The 17,500-nt window shown below is 43.0% G+C and overlaps 1 protein-coding gene across 1 annotated transcript in view; it reads right to left on the minus strand.

Moving 5' to 3' along the window:
* tacr3a (tachykinin receptor 3a) overlaps window positions 1-17,500 on the minus strand; it is a gene marked incomplete at both ends in the record, with an annotated part of 40,482 nt that overhangs the window by 3,700 nt on the left and 19,282 nt on the right. The gene's annotated exons all lie outside the window — the stretch shown is intronic.

Below are 17,500 nucleotides of genomic sequence, written 5' to 3' on the forward strand. Positions count from 1 at the left end.
CGCCCTCTACCCCACAGGGAGGGTCTCTCCACAGCCCCTGGCTAGGCCTGAGGCTGGCCCTCCCTCCCGTAGTGGCGTCCAAGACAAAGCGCTTCTCATACACACTCACACACATCCACGCGTTGCCAGTTTCAAGTTTCCAGTTTTATTGTTTACGTCACATTACACGAGTGTAAGAGAGTAAAGTTATTAGGCTTCGGTTCTTTGACATTGCAGCACAACACAATAAGGCACTAGGCATAATTCAAGATAGAAAAGTGACAATAGTACAGGACATAATTGACTGCGTTTACATGCACACCATAATCCTGTATTAAGCGGCTTATGCTCAATATTCCGAGTGGGCAAGTGTCATGTAAACACAGTCACTGACATAGGACAGATAAGATAAATAAGACAGATAAGACATTGCCAGCTCAGGAGAGAAACCAAAAACGAGTGAGCCAGTACTGTGGTTGGCGGTGGCACCTCCCACACTAGGGCAACAAGGTACAATCACACAGACAAGTTCAAGCATGTCGGACAGACGATCGTAAAAAAAAAAAAAAAACACCAAACATAACTTCTAGAATGTTCTCTGCTCTCTCCCTCTGTAAGGTTTATGCGTAGGCAGAGTAAACACTCTTCTGGTGTAAACATCACCTACTTGGGAACATCCAGAAAAAAAGAAAACAGATCATAAAATGTGCCCCTGTTATCTAAACTGTCAGCCTCCGACACCTCCTCTCAGCCAGAGCGTAGGAAGAGACAGAGGTTGTTGCAGAGAGAGAGAGAGAGACAGAGAGAGAGAGAGAGAGAGAGAGAGAGAGAGAGAGAACATTTTAGAAAAAAGATAGGGATTCCACAGTCCATATCGACAAATGTTTGCTGATGAAACCGTTGCTCTCCCATTTTCCTCTCTCTCCAAGGAATGAGTGCAGCTCAAACAACAGATTTATTATCACAAATCGACAGATTTGATTCAAACACACCCAACTTGCTAATGGGCTTTAACTCCCTTACAGAGACGGAGACACACGTTTATTTATTTTTTTGTTTAACCTTTATTTAACCAGATTGGTCAGTTGAGAACACATTCTCATTTGCAAAGACGACCTGGCCAAGAGGCAAGACAGAGGCAAGCCTGTACAACACAACACAGTATATACATATAAAACATGAGTACAATAAACAACAAAAGTAAAATTTTAAAACATCTACAACATCTACAACAAATTCAACATCACATACAGTATAATATAATATAATTACCGTTATTTGTATAGCACTTTTCCTGCAAACGTCGCAGCTCAAAGTGCTCCAATCATTATATAATCATAATTTAATTATTTCATTTACAGGCAATATTAAAAAGATGGGTTTTTAGTCTTGACTTTTTAGTCAAAACATATTTGCTGAGGTTGCATCCCTAATGTAAACTGGCAGTGCATTCCACAATTGATATCATTTATATAAAACAGTATATAAAACAGCAGGGACCTGGGTTATTAAAGGCATGTGCAGTGATCAGAGACTATATCTACAGTAGTAATGAGTTTTTAAAAGAGGGTGTTCCGTTTATGTTTTATATGGAAGCATATAGTAGACTTAATTCAAATGCTAATGCAATATGAGATTGCAATTGCATGTTCCACTTTTGCATGCATTCTTTCAGACAATATTCAAATTCAAATGCAATTCTAATGATTTTCATTTTCATTTTCATGTACCTGATGTGCACATTCGCTGTCAATATTAAAATGATAATGCAAAGCCATTTGACATTTAATTTTCAAAGTCATGCGCTGCTTTGTAGCTGACAAAATTCAAAAGTTCATTCTAATGTGAAAATGACTATGCAATCCCAAAATAGCATATTCATTTGCCACTTTTGCCTGCGTTATTTGAGTCAATATTCAAATTGTAATGCAATAATGTGATACGCAATTGCATTTACATGTTCTAGGAAACACATCCGCTTTACAGCTGACAAAATTCAAACTCTCTATGCAATTCTCATGTTCTACTGGCCTGTCAGTCATTCTCTGGGGGCAGGACAATGTTTAACGCGCCGACCGGAAATAGCGGCAATTCCCCCTATCACCAGAATGATCACGCCCCTTTTTGGGTGATAGAAGTGTAGAAGTTTGACTGGCGGTCAATGGAAATGTCTGGTCTTTGCTACTTTAATCCGATAAAATAAGAAAACCGTAGTGCTTTTAAGATATTAGGAGCCCAAATCCGATGGCCAGTTAGGCAAACTATTATATAGTGTCGTTGCCGATCAATAATCGACGTCGTTATATAGAGAAAATTAATGAAATAGGGGTTGATTCATCAGAGCAGTCATACGTCATCTCCCTGTCATCAGGGATTTGTAGTTCTTCATTTGATTTGCCGTGTAAATCCCCAGATGAGAGTGTTACATTAGTTTTCTTAAAATCATAGTTTTAGTCTTAGTTTCAGTCTTTTGCAACTCATTCCAGGTTCGGAGCCAAGCTGAAAATCTGATTGAAAGCAGCCAATCAAGAAAATGTTGTGCCGTGGCGGGTGAGAGAGAACTCTGGCCTGGCAGATCTATTAAGTGTGTTTGTTTTCAGGGATGCCTTCTGTTTCAAACGGTTCCACTTGAACGCTCCCTAACCCTCAGCCGCTGCGTCCTCCTCCACACACACACACACACACACACACACACACACACACACACACACACACACACACACACACACACACACACAGATAAAACTTCAATTAGGCTTCTGCACCCTCCATCTGCTCCCCGGGCGGCTTAGTGTTCATCTCAGACTGCTGTGTAGCTACACACACACACACACACACACACACACACACACACACACACACACACACACACACACACACACACACACACACAGACACACACAGACACACACAGAGACACAGAGACACACACACACAGAGACACACACAGAGACACACACACACACACACACACACACACACACACCAAAGAGTGCTTGGGATTATTCCATCTGTTGCAGCAAAAATACAGTACCCTTCAAGTATTAGAAAGAGGCAGCGTTTGGTCTTGTTTCAGATCTATACTTGGATTTGAAATCAAACAATTACTATTCTCAGATTCTTCTTTCTTTTTTCAGGTAGGTTTCACCATTTCGAAATGACAACCCTTTTAATACATGGGGTTTTCAGGGAACTGGTAGCATTGGAACATTTGTTTTCCATGTGTTTCTGGTTAGTCTGGAGTGTTCCGTCACATCATCTGTGCAGACACAGAGAGCTGTCGACGTCTAGTCTAGTAGACTTCTACACTGGATGACCCAAGACTGCTCACCATAATCAAGAAAGAAATCAACATCAAGATCAGGAACACTCTCCAGGAGGTCGGCGTGAATGTGTCTCATCTCCCATCCACAGGAGACTTTACCAACAGAACTACAGAGGCTAACACTGCAGGTGTAAAGCGGGCGGCTGTGGCGCAGGAGGTAGAGCCGCCGTCTAGTGATCGCAAGGTTGGCAGATCGGCGGTTCGAGCCCCGGCTGGCCACATGTCGAAGTATCCTTGGGCAAGACACTGAACCCCAAATTGCTCCCAGTGAGCGGGCCGGCGCCTTGCATGGTAGCTTGCCGCCATTGGTGTGTGAATGTGTGTGTGCCTGTGTGAACGGGTGAATGAGAGGCCGTTGTATGAGACAAAGATGAACATAATCATAGTGATGGCAAGTGTAACGTGTGAAGAAAAATGGGAACTGCCCAAAATCATTGGCATACCACCTTATCTGTGAAATAAGGTGGAGGGGGACTTGGCTTGGGTGTGTATGGCTGCCATTGGACCTGCTGATGGCAGCAGCAGAATGAATTCTGAAGTGAAACAGAAACACCTGGTCTGCTAACCTACGAGCAAATGCTTCCAATCTCATTGGACAGAGAACACACCCAGTGTCTGGTGGGGTCAATGGGTCACACACTTCAAGCAGTTGTATCATGCGACGGATTGTCAACTAAACTACTAAACCTGAGTGCTTTATTTTGACAGTAGATGATTTTTTCCAATACTTTTGGAGCCCTGAAATAGGGGGAGTATTTTTAAAATAACGTTGTACTTTCTAAATGTTGAAACCAATGCCAAAGAAAAAAACATTGAATTAAAGCTGAGAATCTCTACTTTAATTCCGTAGTGATTGTTTGATTTCAAATCCAAACGGTTGGAGTAGAGAGGTCAATGAAGACAACATGCTTCCTCTTTCCAATACTTATGGAGGCCGCTGTATATGAAAGATACAAATACTATCTGTGTATGAAATGAATGAATGAATGAATGAATGGTCTTTATTGTCATTGCTATAGTACAGGTACCAAACAACGAAATTTAGGAGGGGTGGCTCCCCCGGTGCTAGGAAAGAAAAAAAAAATACTATCTGTGTATGAAAGATACAAATACTATCTGTGTATGAAAGATACAAATACTATCTGTACCCAGTCACACCATGGGAACCACAGATGCAATCTGCTGCTCATGGCTACGTGATGGACACTAGGCTATGATGTTCCTGATGAGGGGTGTGTGTGTGTGTGTGTCCATTCATGTATGTGTGTATCAGGGACGTGCGGTCAGATAACGTCAGCGCTGGTCATATTAGTTCTATCAGGGACGTGTGTTATGAAACATACAGTCGCCTAACCAATAGTCATTGTGCAACCTGCCAACTGAATACCTCTATCGGGTTCATATGTGTGTAAATCTGGCTCTGGTACTTGCAAGTGCCTCCCTTGCCATTGGCATCACGTACGCACATCACTGGTGTGTATGTGTGTGTGTTACCCATGGAAAAAACCTGTTCCAAGTCTGTTCTCTGTGCTGATGACAAGGAGACCCTGCTGCAGTGCTATGAAATAACACTGACGTGGTACTCAAGCTTTTCGGAGAAAATCGATCTCTCCTCATACGCACGAGGAGGTCGTTGTGCCTGTCCCCCCCCCACAAGTGGCTATGCGGTAATGAACCCCCTTTTACAACGCCTGCCTGGAGCCTATGAGGGCACTTATGCTCTGATGAGCCATAATGGGAATGGCGTATGGGGGGGAGCGAGTCCTATAGCCTCCTTGTGTGCTTAGGAGCGTGGTTGGAGCCCTTGTTCAAAACACCACTTTAGATCTGTGTATTTACCACGAAACCCTGACTGTTTCTGAAACATGTTTCAGCAATGTTCATCGTTAGAACATGTTTACTCTGTGGAAACAGATTGTTGTCGTCATCACCCCGAAAAAGAGACCTATCAAACGCCAGCCCTGCTTGCCTGCAGTCAGAATGACACAGCGAGATGAGCCTTGGAGTCTTTTGTCAATTTCTTCTGTGTGTGTGTGTGTGTGTGTGTGTGTGTGTGTGTGTCTCACTCGGTTTTTTATGACTGCACATCACGCACATCTTCTCCACCGGGCGATGGCTTTTCTGAAGATAACACTGTAGGCGGAGGTCTAGGGTCAGAGAGGAGAGATTGGGATTGGGTCTGGACTGGCATACAGAGACAGAGAGAGAGAGAGAGAGCGAGAGAGAGAGAGAGAGAGAGAGAGAGAGAGAGAGAGAGAGAGAGAGAGAGAGGAGAGAGAGAGAGAGAGAGATGACAGAGATAGAGACAGAGAGAGAGAGAGAGAGAGAGAGAGAGAGGAGAGAGAGAGAGAGAGAGAGAGATGACAGAGATAGAGACAGAGAGAGAGAGAGGAGAGAGAGACAGAGACAGAGAGAGAGACAGATAGAGAGAGACAGAGAGAAAGAGAGAGAAAGAGAGAGACAGAGAGAGAGAGAGAGAGAGACAGAGAGAAAGAGAGATAGAGAGACAGAGAGACAGAGACAGAGAGACAGAGACAGGGAGAGAGGACAGAGAGAGAGAGAAAAGGAGAGAGAGAAAGAGAGAGAGAGACAGAGAGAAAGAGAGATAGAGAGACAGAGACAGAGACAGAGATAGAGACAGAGAGACAGAGAGACAGAGACAGAGAGAGACAGAGACAGAGAGAGAGGAGACAGAGAGAGAAAGAAAGAGAGAGAGAGAGACAGAGAAAAAGAGAGAGAGAGACAGAGAGAAAGAGAGAGACAGAGAGAGAGAGAGAGACAGAGAGAAAGAGAGAAAAGGAGAGAGAGAGAAAGAGAGAGAGAGACAGAGAGAAAGAGAGATAGAGAGACAGAGAGACAGAGACAGAGATATAGACAGAGAGACAGAGACAGAGACAGAGAGAGAGGTGAGGCTGACCAAACAGACACTATTGTGTTCTGTCTTTGTATCTCCGCTCTCCTTTTGAATTCCCAGGACGCAGCGATGCTCCGTCTACAAAGGGCACATGTAGGCGGTGTTCACTGCAGACGGGGAGATTTTAATCGAGGAGGAGGCAGAGACCTTCTTTAAGGCTGTGCAGGTCTGAAAACTCGGAAACTTCCATTTGTCCAGGAATGAAGCCTTTGGTGTGGCTCCTCCACACACGCACACGCATACAGACACACGCATACAGACACACTCATACAGACACACACATACAGACACACTCATACAGACACACGTATACAGACACACTCATACAGACACACGCATACAGACACACGCATACAGACACACGCATACAGACACACTCATACAGACACACACATACAGACACATGCATACAGACACACGCATACAGACACACGCATACAGACACACTCATACAGACACACGCATACAGACACACGCATACAGACACACGCGTACAGACACACTCATACAGACACACGCATACAGACACACTCATACAGACACACGCATACAGACACACACATACAGACACACGCATACAGACACACGCATACAGACACACGCATACAGACACACGCATACAAACACACTCATACAGACACACGCATACAGATACACGCATACAGACACACGCATACAGACACACGCATACAGACACACGCATACAGACACACACACAAGCACACACATGCATATGGACACACATGCATATGGACACACACACACACACACACACACACAATCACACACACACACGCATACACACACACAGACACACACACACACACACACACACACACAAGCACACACACACGCATATGGACGGACACACACACACACACACACACACACCTTTGAGTCTGTATTCCAGTCCCATGAGATCAGATAACTCTTTGCATAAAGAGACACATTAGCGTGGCGCAACACTCCTGGGGGATTGAGGCTCATTACCATAACGTTTCCATCAACACACCACAGCTCATATGCTTCTCAGCTGTTGCTTGTATAGGCCTACCTACTGTACTCCATTAAGAGAGGAGGGAGAGAAGGAGAGAGAGAGGAGGAGAGAGAGAGACAGAGACAGAGAGAAAGAGAGAGAGACAGAGAGAGAGAGAGACAGAGAGAGAGAGAGAGAGAGAGACAGAGAGAGAGAGAGAGAAAGAGAGAGAGACAGAGAGAGAGAGAGAGAAAGATAGAGAGACAGAGAGCGAGAGGAGAGAGAGAGAGACAGAGAGAGAAAGAGCAAAGGAGAGAGAGAGAGAGAGAGAGAGAGAGAAAGAGAGAGAGACAGAGAGAGAGAGCGAAGGAGAGAGAGAGAGCGATGGAGAGTGAGAGAGAGAAAGAGAGAGAGAGAGAGGGAGAATGATAAACAACCCTGGGGGGGAAACATAGAACACTAATCTTTCTGCCTAATTCTGCCATTTTAAAATGTCTATTATTCCTGCCAAACAGACATCATAACAGACACATTTCTCAGCTGTTGCTTGCGTGTACTACTGTATACTACTGTATTGCATTAGTAAGTAAGTAAGTAAAGCTTTATTTATATAGCGCCTTTCGTACATGAAATGCAACTCAAAGCGCATTAAGAGAGGAGAGAAATAGAAGGAGAGGGAGAGACAGAGAGAGAGAGAGAGAGGAGAGAGAGAGAGAAGGTGAGAGAGAACGAGAGAGAGGAGAGAGAGAGAGAGAAGGAGAAAGAGAGAGAAGGAGAGAGAGAAAGAGAGAGAGGAGAGAGAAGGAGAGAGAGAGTGAAGGAGAGAGAGAAAGAGAGAGAGAGGAGAGAGAAGGAGAGAGAGAGAGAAGGAGAGAGGGATGATAAACAACCCTGAGGGGGAAACATAGAACACTAATCTTTCTGCCTAATTCTGCCCTTTTAAAATGTCTATTATTCCTGCCAAACAGACATCATAACAGACGCCACGGTGTCTGCCTCGCGATCGGAGGCCCGGGAGAAATGCCCGGTCACTCGTTTCTGTTAAAACACTGTTGAATGTTTAGAATGCTGAGGAAGGTTCCAGAATGTCATCATTAGTGTACAACCGTACTGCCTTCAAATAAATCAAAAGTCTGAAAATGTAAAACTGAGAGACACGGCCTGAAAGTATTTTTCTTTCTTCACTGTTCGGTCAAATGAACGGTTGTTAGATCATCAGAAAGGAGAATTAGTTGACCCCTGACCTTTTTTGTGGCCAGAATTTTACAGAATATTTCCAACTGAAAGGTACGTGAATGAGAGTCAATCAAAGCTTTGTATAACAGATGAAACAATCCGGTCCAGGGGGTTGGAATGTCAAAGACCATGTCCCAGTATGACTGTAGACTTGGAGCCTTTAGTATAAATGTATACAGTTGAAGTTGGAGGTTTACATACACTTAGGTTGAAGCCCTTTAAACTCATTTTCCTCTCCACAGATTTTATGTTAACAAACTATAGTTTTGGCAAGTTGGTTAGAACATCAATTTTATGCATGACACAAGTAATGTTTCCAACAATTCTTTACAGGCAGATTATTTCACTTACAATTAATTACAGTATATCACAATTCCAGTGTGTCAGAAGTTTACATACACTAAGTTGACTGTGTCTTTAAACAGCTTGGAAAATTCCAGAAAATTGCAAGGCTTGTACAGAAATGACCATAAGTACAGTAGAATTCTTCAGGTTGAAAAATGGGAAGAGGTTTCCCTTAAGTATGTCATTTAGCAGAAATCCTGTTGGACATAAATAGGCATATACATTAGAAAACCACCAAGTAGTTCATTGATGATATTATTATTATTATTATTATTATTATTATTAATAAACATGTTTTTCCTTCCAAGATTGCAAAATGAATGTTGTCTAGTTTTGTTTCACAGCCTCTGGAGTATTGATTCCAGGAATGTTTACAGCACAATCTGTTCAGGTGATTGGTGCATTACAGTCAGAGTGATTACATTACAGTCAAATCTAAGTATTGAATGTCTCATAATTTGGTTTAAAACTAGACAGATCAGAGAAGAATGTATCTAATTCCTTGGTGAGAGCAATCAGAGAGGCTGGTTGCAGGCAGAGGTGGAAGATGAACGCATCAGTATAAACTGATGTTTTAATCTCATAACCATGGATATGCAAACCTTTAATATCTATATTATTGTGTTTATTTGTATTGCTACAGTCTCAATTGTAACAATGACAAGAGGGGAGTATAATGTCTAAGTTAGTCTCAGACAATTAGTCATAGTTAAAGTTGTATTACAGCCTGCTGTCAAACAGGTATTTACTGAGAAAGTAACTTGGTAAAGCTGTAATAACCAATGCATATCATTTACATTTTGGTTGCTTAGATATTCTTTGACACAAAATGTATTTACACTTTGTCTGCAGGGTACTTGAAAAGGGATTGAAGTCCTTTGATGAGGGAGGGATTAGGTGTTTGTGAAATACACAGTTTAGCCTTTTTAATACAGTACCACAGTCCAAATAGAGAAGAATGTAGTAGAGATAAGATCGCACTGACAGCACAGTAAATCTGTGTCATCTGATGGCAATTTCAAAGCAATTCAACAGCTTCCAAAAACGGTGAAAGCAAGACCGCTTTGGACGTTTTGTGCACTTAAATACAGAGACGAAAAACCATTAATCAGAAGGCTGTTATGTACGACTGTTTATTCATCTCAGTAAGTGCATTTCTTGCAGTGATCTCTGAAAGGGAGAACGGCTGTTTATCTCTCTCTGAAAAAATTAGTAAACTCAAGTATGTTCCCATGGTGATTTATTCAGACGCACACACACACACACACACACACACACACACCAAAAAATACAGACAATGTTCTGATTCAAGTACAGAAAATGTGAATCCTAAACAACACCCAGTGCTGTGAGTGTTGTATAAAGTATCGCAACAATCAGGGCATAGGTCAGATTTGGAGGTTCAGGCTTTTTTTCGGCTATTGACAATTTTAAATATCAAACTTAAAAAAATAGTTTTGTTTGTATTAAATATAATGCATATCACAACAAATAACACACAGTAGACATTATGGAAATACCTTTTGGTTAATTTTTCCATGTTAAGTGATTTGGTGTGCAATAGATAAAAAATGGGTGGGACAAACATCAATAATCTATATGTAATATTATTACATTCAGTCTTGCACCTGTGTTGATGTGAATATCTTCCTAATTCTTCTACTGTTTATCACTAATAATTTGTTATCATGTGTTCCTGAATTGAAATTGAACACTCAAGAGGAGCACTCAATACAACTTTGTATTCAGCTTAGTACTGGTGATATAGACTCTGTAGTGACTGGTGATATAGACTCTGTAGTGACTGGTGATATAGACTCTGTACTGACTGGTGATATAGACTCTGTACTGGTGATATAGACTCTGTACTGGTGATATAGACTCTGTAATGGTGATATAGACTCTGTAATGACTGGTGATATAGACTCTAGTGACTGGTGATATAGACTCTGTAATGACTGGTGATATAGACTCTGTACTGGTGATATATACTCTGTAATGACTGGTGATATAGACTCTGTAATGACTGGTGATATAGACTCTAGTGACTGGTGATATAGACTCTGTAATGACTGGTGATATAGACTCTGTAATGACTGGTGATATAGACTCTGTAATGACTGGTGATATAGACTCTAGTGACTGGTGATATAGACTCTGTAATGACTGGTGATATAGACTCTAGTGACTGGTGATATAGACTCTGTAATGACTGGTGATATAGACTCTGTAGTGACTGGTGATATAGACTCTGTAGTGACTGGTGATATAGACTCTGTAGTGGTGATATAGACTCTGTAGTGACTGGTGATATAGACTCTGTAGTGGTGATATAGACTCTGTACTGGTGATATAGACTCTAGTGACTGGTGATATAGACTCTGTACTGGTGATATAGACTCTAGTGACTGGTGATATAGACTCTGTACTGGTGATATAGACTCTGTAGTGGTGATATAGACTCTGTAGTGATGATATAGACTCTGTAGTGGTGATATAGACTCTGTAGTGACTGGTGATATAGACTCTGTAGTGACTGGTGATATAGACTCTGTAGTGACTGGTGATATAGACTCTGTACTGGTGATATAGACTCTGTACTGGTGATATAGACTCTGTACTGGTGATATAGACTCTGAAGTGACTGGTGATATAGACTCTGTAGTGGTGATATAGACTCTGTAGTGACTGGTGATATAGACTCTGTAGTGGTGATATAGACTCTGTAGTGGTGATATAGACTCTGTAGTGACTGGTGATATAGACTCTGTAGTGGTGATATAGACTCTGTAGTGACTGGTGATATAGACTCTGTAGTGGTGATATAGACTCTGTAGTGACTGGTGATATAGACTCTGTACTGGTGATATAGACTCTGTACTGGTGATATAGACTCTGTACTGGTGATATAGACTCTGTAGTGACTGGTGATATAGACTCTGTAGTGACTGGTGATATAGACTCTGTAGTGGTGATATAGACTCTGTAGTGACTGGTGATATAGACTCTGTAGTGGTGATATAGACTCTGTAGTGACTGGTGATATAGACTCTGTAGTGACTGGTGATATAGACTCTGTAGTGACTGGTGATATAGACTCTGTAGTGACTGGTGATATAGACTCTGTAGTGTGTGGTGATATAGACTCAGTAGTGACTGGTGATATAGACTCTGTAGTGACTGGTGATATAGACTCTGTAGTGACTGGTGATATAGACTCTGTACTGGTGATATAGACTCTGTACTGGTGATATAGACTCTGTAGTGGTGATATAGACTATGTAGTGACTGGTGATATAGACTCTGTAGTGACTGGTGATATAGACTCTGTAGTGACTGGTGATATAGACTCTGTACTGGTGATATAGACTCTGTACTGGTGATATAGACTCTGTACTGGTGATATAGACTCTGTACTGGTGATATAGACTCTGTAGTGACTGGTGATATAGACTCTGTAGTGACTGGTGATATAGACTCTGTAGTGGTGATATAGACTCTGTAGTGGTGATATAGACTCTGTACTGGTGATATAGACTCTGTACTGGTGATATAGACTCTGTAGTGACTGGTGATATAGACTCTGTAGTGACTGGGGATATAGACTCTGTAGTGACTGGTGATATAGACTCTGTACTGGTGATATAGACTCTGTACTGGTGATATAGACTCTGTAATGACTGGTGATATAGACTCTGTACTGGTGATATAGACTCTGTAGTGACTGGTGATATAGACTCTGTAGTGACTGGTGATATAGACTCTGTAGTGACTGGTGATATAGACTCTGTAATGACTGGTGATATAGACTCTGTAGTGACTGGTGATATACTCTGTAGTGACTGGTGATATAGACTATGTAGTGACTGGTGATATAGACTATGTAGTGACTGGTGATATACTCTGTAATGACTGGTGATATAGACTCTGTAGTGACTGGTGATATAGACTCTGTAGTGGCTGGTGATATAGACTCTGTAGTCGTGATATAGACTCTGTAATGACTGGTGATATAGACTCTGTAGTGGTGATATAGACTCTGTAATGACTGGTGATATAGACTCTGTAGTGACTGTTCCTCTCTATTGATATCATGTTAATGGTTGGGAGCTAATAATCGACCACTGGGGAAAAGAGGCACAGACTGTAGCTAACACACACACACAAAACAATGTCAGAATGTAAAAAAAACACACACCAGGGGGGTATTCCTAGAAGGCCGATTAAATCAAATCCTGGCTAGTTTTTCTAATTCGATCATTCTAATTTGATCATTTCAGCTCGAGTTCCGTTCCATGAATGTGGCTCAAATAATTCGCTGCTTGGTTGCTATGCAACCAATCCTTCAGAACAAACCTGGTAGCGAGCAGGTTTACAGGCTGGTTTAAGTAATACTTGTGTCAAAAATTTCTCACAGGCAGAAACTACATCCCGAACGACAGTTCCGTCAAGTGTCTTTTAGGAAATATTAGTTCCCACTTTTTATGAGATAGATAGATAGTTTGATTGTGTGATATAGATAATTATTTTTCATCTCATTTTCGTCTTTGTAAAGATCAATAAGTAGGACTGTCACGCAGTCTAGTTTCCAGTCTAGTATCTTCTTTTCGACAATTCTGGGCTCCTTCTGCCTGCAAGCACGCACCCAAATCAAGAATTTCCAATTGGGGTTTGTGTGAACATTGATGACACAAGCCTGATTATCATTCGAGGAATCACTTGAGGCTTGAATCCCAAACAGGAGTTGCCTGAACGAGGCTTTCCTTTTAATCGCGAATATACTAATCCAACATACGTGGAATACCCCCCAGCAGAGCTTTATTCAGTTCAGAGTTAAACAGTGGGACCAATTTGCTCACATTTGCCTCCACTCTCAAGGGAAATGCGGGGAGTAACCATGCATGCAGGGAGAATAGACACCAGCCTGCTCTGCAGAGGAGGTAGATGAGGAGTTGATTGTGTCAAGGTTTTCCCCTCTCTCTTCTCATTCCCACCTGTCTGAAGACCCCCTGTGCTGTCCACCATCAGCAGTTGAGACTATATGATCCCTGGGGTGGCCTGGTGGGGTTGGTTTTTGGACTGATTTACAGTATTTCGCGCCTTATTCCAAAGCGCTTTACAACGGCCTCTCATTCACCCATTCACATACACATTCACACGGCCAATGGCGTCAAGCTACCGTGCAAGGCGCCCCAGCCTGCTCGCTGGGAGCAATTTGATGTTCAGTGTCTTGCCCGAGGACACCTCGACATGCGGGGTTCGAACCGCCGATCTGATGACCTTGCGATCCTTAGATCTACCTCCTGAGCCACAGCCGCCCCTGTTTACAGCCTGGCAAACAGCTCTTTTACTGAACTTGTTGTTACTTAAATACGGCCCAACAGAAACATTGTAGAGCACAAAGACAGGGTGGAAATGAATGGGCCAATTCCAGGCAATGTTCAGGAGTGAGATTAGGGGACCGAAACAATAGAGAGTTGAAATAAATAAGAAAAACACCCTCCGAAGGCCTTGGAGGAGAATGTAGGAGAATACTAATACTCAATTTGGAGCTGTTGTTTTGACCACCAAGCATAAAGCCCATTTTATCGTTTTTTTTTTGTTCTTCTTCCACACAGAGGAGTGAGAGTGTGGTGATCAGAGAGAGAACACGGTCTTCTATTCTCCCTGGGAGCTTCAGAACTAACCCAACACATGTCTTTAATGAGAGTTCACACACACACCCACACACACACACACACACACACGCATGCACACGCATGCACACAAACGCATTCACACAAGCACAGACACACACACGCATGCGCACACACACACACACACACACACATGCACGCATGCATGCACACACACACACACACACACACACACGCATGCACACAAACGCATTCACACAAGCACAGACACACACACACACACACACACACACACACACACGCACACACACATAAAACACAGTGCTTTCAGCAGGGAGTGTCGTGTGAGGCTGTGATGGGGTGATTACAGCTTCAAGGCAAACGGGGGACAAGGAGAGAGTTTAATGAAACACACAGTACGACCAAACGACCACGCCGTAGAATGTGGCTCGTGATCATGTTTATTTCAGAGGAAAAAGCTGGTGTTTGAATCACACTGCTCCGAGACCGTGTCAACCCAAATCAAATACACATTCTAACCCACCCCCCCCGGGGAGAGAATCATTTTAATAAAACATCGACCTTTTTGCTTTATTGCTGTAGATCAACGGTTTTTCAGCAACCATTTTCAATATCGCAACATGTTCGCCCGGGGGGGGGGGGGGCTCACTTTTAATAACGAGGAGAGAAACTAACAGAACCATGGATGCTAACTACAACCAAGCCGGGGGGGGGGGGGGAACTCGTTTAGTCGTTGGCAAAAAACTTGAGCGATAAATACTGAATTCCAATGAGCATTTCAAAGTACAGTATATAATGGATATTGAATTACGTGGTGCAGACCAGGGCAGGCGTTCCAGGGGGCCTTGTCCAGATCGGCAGATATATTATGTGGCATCAGGGGGCTTCATTTATGCCACTAAATGATTAACAAGTTAAGAGACCACACTGGGAGAAGCAGCGCCGCGGGCAGAGAAGAGAGGAGGGGGGGGAGAGGGGAGGGGGGGGAGAGAGAGAGGAGAGGGGAGAGAGAGAGAGAGAGAGAGGAGGGGGGGGAGTAGGGGGGGGAGAGAGAAAGAGAGAGAGAGGGAGAGAGAGAGGAGGGGGGGAGTAGCGGGGGGGAGAGAGAGAGAGAGACAGAGTGAGCAAGAGCAAATGAGATAGACAAAGGGCCAGAGAGAGAGGGAGTAAGCAAGAGAGGGAGTAGGGGGGGGGGGGGGGGGGGTTGCTGCGGGGTTGGCATGGAGTTCAACTGTGGCTAAGGATGGGATTCTATTCAGAATGGATTTTGCTTAGCCTTGCAAAGCACTGGGAAAGGCAGAGCTTATAGCAATGCACATGTTTGCTCCAGCCCAGCACGATCACACCTGATTCCAAAACTCTCATCCCTCATCAAGCCCTTGATTCATTGAATTAGGCGTTAGTGTCAGGCTAGAACAACCCTGGCCGTTGTACAGAGAAAAACAGGCATAGAATGCCCTCCATAAGTATTGTAAAGAGGGAGCATTGTGTCTTCCTTTAGCTCTATACTATTACTATACCAATACTATGGGGTTAAAGTAAAGATCTTTAGCTTTAATTGAATGTTTGTTTTCTTCTGATTGGGTTCACCATTTAGACATTTTTTCTTTAAACATAATCCCCCTATTTCAGGGCTCCAAATGTATTGGAAAATACATATAATGTTCAAATAAAGTACACATGTTTAGTATTAGGTCAACATTCCTTTGCATGCATGAAGTGTTTTTGCCTGTAATCTCAGGAAATGAAATGCATGTTCAATTGGATTTAAATCGGAACATTGATTTGGCCAGTCAAGAACCTTTCCACTTCCTGGCTATGAAAAACTCCCTTAATAATAATAATAATAATAATAATAATAGCTTTAATTTATATAGTGCATTTCAAAAACCCAAGGACGCTTGGGTTGCTATGGCAGCATGTTTGGGGTCATCATCTTACTGTATGATGAAGCGCCATCCAATTCATTTGGAGACATGCAGGCTTGTAGACAAGTAGACAAGACATTCCTGTGTACTCCAGAATACATTCTGCTGCAGTTGTCAGCAATAACATCACCGATTAAGACTAGGTAGTCAGTTCTTGTGGCAGCTATACATGTAGCATGTAGCATGTAGCATATGTACCATGCAGCAGCACACACTCTATTTTGAGCTAGTCGTTTGCACCCTGTGGAGAAGCTTCTGTAGTTCGACTGGTAATGTATTTGTGACGTAGCCTCTGACTTATGCAGCCCGACCTCCCGAAGAGTGTTCCTGATCTGTTGGACAGGTTTCTTTTCTTAATTATGGTGAGCATTGCTCCACTGAAGAAGTCTTCCTTGACGAAGGCCAAAGCCTGATTGCTTAGCTCCCCAGTGCTTTCTTTCTCTGTTAATGATGCTACAACCTGTTGATTTAGTAAGGCTAATGTTTTGACTGTGTCTGCCTCATGGCTTCCATGACCTGACCTGTTTGATCCTCATGTTTTGTTTTGTTTTGAAGGTTTTTTTCTGAGTGGGGCAATCCCACTCATATTTTAATTGTTATTGTGACAGAGACAGTAGAGATTTGACAGGAAGGATGGGTGAGAGAGAGAGAAGGGATGACAAGCAGGATATGTCCGCGGCCGGAATCGAACGGGGAACCCTGCGGTTACATGGTCAGCGCTTAGTCCGCTACGCCACCTAAGCGCCCTTGATCCTCATGTTGATGAAGACCAAAGGCAAATGCAAAGTCTGAAACACTAGACACTGACAGCTCTCTTAGGCCTCCACAATCAGGGTGTGTTCTCACTAGAACATTTGCTTCACTTGGAATCGGAGTTTAGGATAAAATTCGCTTTGGTCTGCGTCGTTTGGAGCTGTGAGAACGCGCATTCGAGGTCACTCCCGGAGCATACAGCCGACGGATGCTCTGCTTGAAAAGGGTGGTTTCGCTCCGATTACAAACGACGCATCGAGGCTGTCCATAGGAAAACAACAGCGCATGCGTGTTGATCTGGAAAAGAGCCAATTCTGACCAATCAACTACCACGTCTGTTGCTTCGATTGTGTATGTTACTTCGTTTACATAAAGGGCCGTGAGAAC

The sequence above is a fragment of the Nansenia antarctica genome (assembly GCF_963989245.1).
Source record: "Nansenia antarctica genome assembly, chromosome: 6".
NCBI classification, from domain to species: Eukaryota; Metazoa; Chordata; class Actinopteri; order Argentiniformes; family Microstomatidae; genus Nansenia; species Nansenia antarctica.